Source organism: Mobula hypostoma, chromosome 2 (genome assembly GCF_963921235.1).
Source record: "Mobula hypostoma chromosome 2, sMobHyp1.1, whole genome shotgun sequence".
In the NCBI taxonomy this organism is placed as follows: domain Eukaryota; kingdom Metazoa; phylum Chordata; class Chondrichthyes; order Myliobatiformes; family Myliobatidae; genus Mobula; species Mobula hypostoma.
Window position 1 is genome coordinate 66,069,022 of NC_086098.1, and position 8,370 is coordinate 66,077,391.

Sequence of the window (8,370 nt, forward strand, 5' to 3'; positions counted from 1 at the left end):
CTATTCAGATAATGCTATTCTAAACAACGTGTTTACAGTTATTTGATTCATGTCATGGAGATGGGGTGGTGGTCATGGTAGGGCTAAAAGAGGATGCGTCCATGAGGGATGTGTTTTGCTACTGGACAGCTGGCCATTGTGCTTGAAGATGTCCTGACCACCAAAGCAACTTTAATAACAGTCAGTTTCCTCCTGCACCAGCACCTCAGACTATGCAATTTACTTTAAATAACCCTTTCCCAAACATTACTGAAAATCTTGTACAATTACAATTCTACCTGTTGTAAAGATTTCTGAACCAGCCATATTCCTGATTTGTATAAGAACAATAATATATCCCAGTTCCTGCTGGAATCACCTTTTCCAGAATTTGTGCTTCTAATTGGTCACAAGCACCCTTAAATCAGTTAAGTGTTGTAGGAACTGCAGGACAGCTAGTCTCTTTACTAGTTTCTTGTAAAGTTACTAATCAGCTTTTCAGATATGAGGGAGAACATAAGTCCTAAGCTTCCACAGCCAAAGAATGATATTAAAATGTTTGCTTGCTCAAGTACCAGAGACTCAAAGGGCGAAAGGAGATAATACTGTAGGGCAAATAATTTGCTGAACTCTTTCAAAATGGAATCCTTGAGTAGATTGCAAATGAAAATAGTCCTCAATTTACCAGTGAAGTGATACAGGAGTTAACAAGAGCCATCACACATCCTGCCTGTAACACCCTTAATTTAAGGGGGCGGTAGAAAGCCAAAACTGGACCTTGATAAACTGTTTGTGTGAGGAAACTGAACTAAAGTGGCCAGAAGCACTTCCACTGGCTCTCACGACAATGCACTGTGCTCCAAACCATGTAGCAGGTCAGTTTCTGAATGAAATAGCATTGGGACATCCCATGCGCTTGCCAGATGCTCCTCCCCTTTTGGTTAACAAGTGGACCACTATGAGTGAAAGCATGTTGTGGTATTGTGTAGCACTAATACAGCTCTTAAAAGTTTCCATCAACAGGTGTCTGAAGCCCAAGAAGATCATGATGACTGCAACAGCCAGGAATTTGGTATTGGAGCGATCCTACCATCAATAGAAATGCCCATTTCAAGTACTACTAACCACATATACTGCTCTGAAGGGCTGAGGGAAGCCAACTTGGTATATACATTGCACATTAAGCCAGTGGTGCCACCAGGCCAGGGAACCAGTAGCCAGAAAAACCCTGTTGACAAGGACTAACTAACTGAACTACTTGATCATTACTGTTTGCAATATTAAGTGATTGTTATGCATTATACATTCTAGATAGTCTGTGCATTTGTTTTCTGCCTTAGAACTCTGTTAGTAGGATAGTGAAAGACGATCAGTACATTTAAGGGGTGGTACTTCCCCAGTCCAACTCGATGGTCCCTGCCATGAACGTATTGCCCCACCTGGTAAGGAAAGGTGTTGACTAGTTGGTGCAGACTGTACGATGCTAAAACACACAATCATCCAGTGTCAGTTGGTGACTGCATTCAGAATCTTTACAGAGGATCCCATTGGGGGATGAATGCAACATCAAATGGCACATACTGGGCGTGTGACTCCCACGCTTACCTATGGGCTGGTCTGGCTGCTGTTACTTGGGGTAATTTGTGTGTATGTGTATCACATTGATGACCAAGTTGAACTCCCAGCTTATAGGGTAGGGCCCCAAAACACAGCTATCACAGAGGCAGACAGATTTTGGATGATGGCTAGACTGTCCTGGGAAATGGTAACCATAGCATCTGCAATGGAGACATCAGCCAATAGTATGGTTTCAGCTCTACAGCAGACAAAGAATATGCTGATTAAACGCCAGCCGAAGTGGTGGCAACTTGGACAGTCTCCCTGCAGAATAGAATGACATTGGATTATCCGCTTGCGGAGAAAGGAAGCACCTGTGCCAAAATCACATGTCTGAAGGGAATTGATGGCCCTTTGGAGTGCTAGGAGGCTAGCGGGCTACTGCAGTGTACTGGGGTGTTACTATAGCCATTTTACTTTTATGCTTAGCCATTTTTTTTTGCAATTTCCTTGTAATAGAAACATAGAAACATAGAAAATAGGTGCAGGAGTGGGCCATTCGGCCCTTCGAGCCTGCACCGCCATTTATTATGATCATGGCTGATCATCCAACTCAGAACCCCGCCCCAGCCTTCCCTCCATACCCCCTGACCCCCGTAGCCACAAGGGCCATATCTAACTCCCTCTTAAATATAGCCAATGAACTGGCCTCAACAGTTTCCTGTGGCAGAGAATTCCACAGATTCACCACTCTCTGTGTGAAGAAGTTTTTCCTAATCTCGGTCCTAAAAGGCTTCCCCTCTATCCTCAAACTGTGACCCCTCATTCTGGACTTCCCCAACATCAGGAACAATCTTCCTGCATCTAGCCTGTCCAATCCCTTTAGGATCTTATACGTTTCAATCAGATCCCCCCTCAATCTTCTGAATTCCAACGAGTACAAGCCCAATTCATCCAGTCTTTCTTCATATGAAAGTCCTGCCATCCCAGGAATCAATCTGGTGAACCTTCTTTGTACTCCCTCTATGGCAAAGATGTCTTTCCTCAGATTAGGGGACTCCAGGTGTGGTCTCACCAAGGCCTTGTACAACTGCAGTAGTACCTCCCTGCTCCTGTACTCGAATCCTCTCGCTATAAATGCCAGCATACCATTCGCCTTTTTCACCGCCTGCTGTACCTGCATGCCCACTTTCAATGACTGGTGTATAATGACACCCAGGTCTTGTTGCACCTCCCCTTTTCCTAATCGGCCACCATTCAGATAATAATCTGTTTTCCTATTTTTGCCACCAAAGTGGATAACTTCACATTTATCCACATTAAATTGCATCTGCCATGAATTTGCCCCCTCACCCAACCTATCCAAGTCACCCTGCATCCTCTTAGCATCCTCCTCACTGCTAACACTGCCACCCAGCTTCGTGTCATCCGCAAACTTGGAGATGCTGCATTTAATTCCCTCATCCAAGTCATTAATATATATTGTAAACAACTGGGGTCCCAGCACTGAGCCTTGCGGTACCCCACTAGTCACCGCCTGCCATTCTGAAAAGGTCCCGTTTATTCCCACTCTTTGCTTCCTGTCTGCTAACCAATACAGTGGAGTGCTCCTGGGGGTTGCATTAAAGACAGTGTCGATGGGGTGTAATGGGGTTGCGACGTTCAAGGGGTGGTATGTATCGTAAAGGGTTAACCTTTGTGCTTGACAAATGTCTTCACGACAATGACCTTGGGTGCATGAGACGAGCTGCAGAAGCTTCGATTATGACCTTGAGAATGCAATACAACTCTGGGAGTACAATACAACTGCGAGAGTATGAACACGGGTGGGCCTCTAGAAGAGTGGTAGCAAGTGATCATTGGTTTGATCTGATGCGAATGTAGTAGTCCAGTCACTGCAGCATTTTATATCAGTGGAGTGGGTATGAAAGTAGAGTGATTGGGTGCTCGGAAGTCTTTGGGGATCCACCGACAGGCTGGATCGTGAACGGTGCTGCAGATCGGTCAGTGTGGGAGGTTCTGCAGTGAGTGGAACAAATACACATCTAGATAAATATTTTAATGCTTGCTATTCTGTCCGAATAAACAAAGTTTTGTAGTTCTAAGTAGATAATTAGAGCCTGTGCCTTTCTGCCTTACCCAGTTGAATCCACAAATCTTCCGGTGTAATGCAGCAAAGGCTGAAGAAAATTGGCACAAGGAAGCATACAAAGAGATCAGAGGAGACTGTAATACCCTGAAGACTAGGTTTCAGAGATTTAGTGACCATGTGCAGCTAGTCATGGTCAATAGAAACACAGAAAATTTTGTGACCCACATCTGTATAATTACTCTCACACATACAGTATCTCACAAGATGCACACACTTCCTGCTATCCAATTTTAACAAATGCATAACATATACATATTACAAGTTCATTAACAATTTTCTCTTTCTTTTGCAGAAGCTCCTACGTGTAATTTAAGAGAGGGTTGACTGGTTGGAGGAGAGAATGCAGGAAACAGTAAATTTCATGAGGATTGGGAGTAGGCTTACAGTCAACTGTCCACAGCCAGTGGACAATGGTGGCATTGAGGGACTATATATTTAAGTACAGTTCTCCTTCCTGTGCTACAAACTCCACTGCTTTGAAACGTGCACGTCATTCTCTTTTCTCAACAAGCTATTTTGAATTCACAAGAAATCCTAGTTGCAGATCCCAGCAGAATATGAAGGAAGAGCAAGAGAATGCAGGGACATGCAGTTAGTAACATGCGTCATTTGTAGATTTATTCAAAAGCATTGACCAATCATAAAAGTTGTTGGTGAATGCAGCAGGCCAGGTAGCAGTCTAACAGTCGACGTTTCGGGCTGAGACCCTTCGTCAGGACTAACTGAAAGAAGAGATAGTAAGAGTCTCGTGTTTGAATTGACCAATCATGTCAAGTTAATAAATGTTGTAGTTCTGCATCTGGATAGTGATTTTTGCAGCAGCTGATGAAAGAGAGAGAACCTTCTGTAATTACTCTCATCAAACTTGTTGCTTTTCTTCAAGATGTTCACAATCCCACTCTATTTGAGATTAAAAATAAATTGCTCATTTGCCTTAATACAGTTCCATATACTAAGGTATATTATAAAAATGGGTGAGCTAGATTCTCTGTTATTCTTATTGACAATGATGCCAATGCATGGGTTAAGAAAGATTCCGGAAGGCCTCGTACTTCTATCTTTGACAAATCACGGAACTGGATCTAACAGGTCTTCGTTCCAAGCCTTCTGTCAAGAGTTGGCTGTCCTTGCCCCTTACCTGTCAATTGCTCTTTGCTGGAGGATCGCAATGTTTTGGACTCTTTCAATAAAGTCACTCAGGGTGATTAACATAGAACATAGAATAGTACAGCACAGTGCAGGCCCTTTGGCCCACATTGTTGTGCTGACCCTCAAACCCTGCCTCCCATATAATACCCACTTTAAATTCCTCCATATACCTGTCTTGTAGTCTCTTAAATTTCACTAGTGTATCTGCCTCCACCATTGACTCAGGCAGTGTATTCCACGCACCAACCACTCTCTGAGTAAAAAAACCTTCCTCTAATATCCCCCTTGAACTTCCCACCCCTTACCTTAAAGCCATGTCCTCTTGTATTGAGCAGTGGTGCCTGGAGAAGAGGCGCTGGCTATCCACTCTATCTATTCCTCTTATTATCTTGTATATCTCTATCATGTCACCTCTCATCCTCCTCTCCAAAGAGTAAAGCCCTAGCTCCCTTAATCTCTAATCATAATCCATATACTCTAAACCAGGCAGCATCCTGGTAAATCTCCTCTGTACCCTTTCCAATGCTTCCACATCCTTCCTATAGTGAGGTGACCAGAATTGGACACAGTACTCCAAGTGTGGCCTAACCAGAGTTTTATAGAGCTGCATCATTACATCACGACTCTTAAACTCTATCCCTCGACTTATGAAAGCTAACACCCCATAAGCTTTCTTAACTATTCTATCTACCTGTGAGGCAACTTTCAGGGATCTGTGGACATGTACCCCCAGATCCCTCTGCTCCTCCATACTACCAAGTATCCTGCCGGTTACTTTGTACTCTGCCTTGGAGTTTGTCCTTCCAAAGTGTACCACCTCACACTTCTCTGGGTTGAACTCATCTGCCACTTCTCAGCCCACTTCTGCATCCTATCAATGTATCTCTGCAATCTTTGACAATCCTCCACACTATCTACAACACTACTAACCTTTGTGTCGTCTGCAAACTTGCCAACCCACCCTTCTACCCCCACATCCAGGTCATTCATAAAAATCACGAAGGGTAGAGGTCCCAGAACAGATCCTTGTGGGACACCACTAGTCACAAACCTCCAATCTGAATGTACTCTCTCCCCCATGACCCTCTGCCTTCTGCAGGCAAACGGATTCTGAATCCGCCTGGCCAAACTTCCCTGGATCCCATGCCTTCTGACTTTCTGAATAAGCCTACCGTGTGAACCTTGTCAAATGCCTTACTAAAATCCATATAGATCACATCCACTGCACGACCCTCATCTATATGCCTGGTCACCTCCTCAAAGAACTCTATCAAGCTTGTTAGACATGATCTGCCCTTCACAAAGCCATGCTGACTGTCCCTGATCAGACCATGATTCTCTAAATGCCCATAGATTCTAAGAATCTTTTCCAACAGATTTCCACTACAGACGTAAAGCTCACTGGTCTATAATTATCTGGACTATCCCTACTACCATTTTTGAACAAGGGGACAACGTTCGCCTCCCTCCAATCCTCTGGTACCATTCCTGTGGACAACAAGGACATAAAGATCTTAGCCAGAGGCTCAGCATTCTTTTCCCTCGCCTCGTGGGTTAGCCTGGAGAATATTCTGTCAGGCCCCGGGGACTTATCCATCCTAATGTATTTTAATAACTCCAACACCTCCTCTCCCTTAATATCAACATACTCCAGAACATCAACCTCACTTATATTGTCCTCACCGTCATCAAGTTCCCTCTCATTGGTGAATACCGAACAGAAGTATTCATTGAGGACCTCGCTCACTTCCACAGCCTCCAGGCACATCTTCCCACCTTTATCTCTAATTGGTCCTACCTTCACTCCTGTCATCCTTTTGTTCTTCACATAATTGAAGAATGCCCTGGGGTTTCCTTTACCCTACTCGCCAAGGCCTTCTCATGCCCCCTTCTTCCTCTCCTCAGCCCCTTCTTAAGCTCCTTTCTTGCTACCCTATATTCCTCAACAGATCCATCTGATCCTTGCTTCCTGAACCTCATGTATGCTGCCTTCTTTCACTTGACTAGATTTTCCACCTCACTTGTCACCCATGGTTCCCTCACCCTACCATTCTTTATCTTCCTCACTGGGTCAAATTTATCCCTAACATCCTGCAAGAGATCTCTAAACATTGACCACATGTCCATAGCACATTTTCCTGCAAAAACGTCATCCCAATTCACACCCGCAAGTTCTAGCCTTATAGCCTCATAATTTGCTCTTCCCCAATTAAAAATTTTCCTGTCCTCTCTGATTCTATCCTTTTCCATGATAATGCTGAAGGCCAGGGAGTGGTGGTCACTGTCCCCCAGATGCTCACCCACTGAGAGATCTGTGACCTGACCCAGTTCATTACCTAATACTAGATCTAGTATGGCATTCCCCCTAGTCGGCCTGTCAACAAACCATGACAGGATTCCTTAATAACCTTAGTTTATTAAGGTTGTGGCTACTGAGCATTCAATTCCCAATCCAATTCCTATTTGGCTTCATATATTGCTTCCTGGATTAGGGTCTTTTCACTGATGAACAGAGCGTGTGCTTGCTGTACATTAGAATGAGCCAGAGCGTCAATAGCATTCGCTGACACTAAATGGGTTGTGGCTGCAAGGTCAAAGTATTTACCTCTCCTATTCAGGGTACGTTCCTTGTGCAACTTTCCTTTCAAACAAATATCTGCTCGTCAGAAATAATTTTACATTGATATGGCCATCTTCTGCCTTTCATCTCCTGCTTTTGGCAGTGATGTCGACTGTTGAAGCTTGCTCCATTGTGGTTTCCCATGCAGCACTAGAAAACTTCGGTGAATGCTCTCTTTCCTCACCAATTTTTCACTCTCTTTCCAGTGCCAGGTTTAGTTCCTAATGAAATCCTAGCAAATGTGACAGCTTCAGTTTACATACTCCTTAAACACAGTGTCCTTTAACTACAAGTAATAACTAGTCATACCTCAGCAATGCAACATTACAGACCACCTCTTGCACACCATGGATTTGTTTCAAATTGTATTTTTGCATAAGTGTTTTGTTTTCCTTCAATATATAATTTCTGTTCAAATTTACTGTATGAATAATTTTAACTTCTGTGTGGTGTCTGAATCTACATGCCTGTGCTTTTGTTACAAACAAGTTTATCATTGTAGCTGTTCCTCAATGAACTTGTCTATATGATAACAAACTTGACTCACAACACTCATGATTTTGGGCTTCCTGGAGCCAATCATTGGCACTCAACCACATGCAAGCTGATATACTGATAACGAATCAGCCGCATAAAGAGTCAACACTGCTAAGGCATGAGGTAATTATCCATTCCCAATATAGGTAGATATATGCAATAGAGAACCACATTTGAAAAACTGAATATGTTGCATAGATCATACTACATTCTCGTATTTAGTAATGCCAATCCACGGATGAACTTCTAAGTGAATAACCCTTAGTGACAAGACTCCTCCTTATCTCTCTGTCTTCAAATTTCTTTCTGGTTCCACCTTGCAAGGTAAATTTGAATCACATTTCAAGAATTTAAATAAGGGCTGGATTAAGGATCT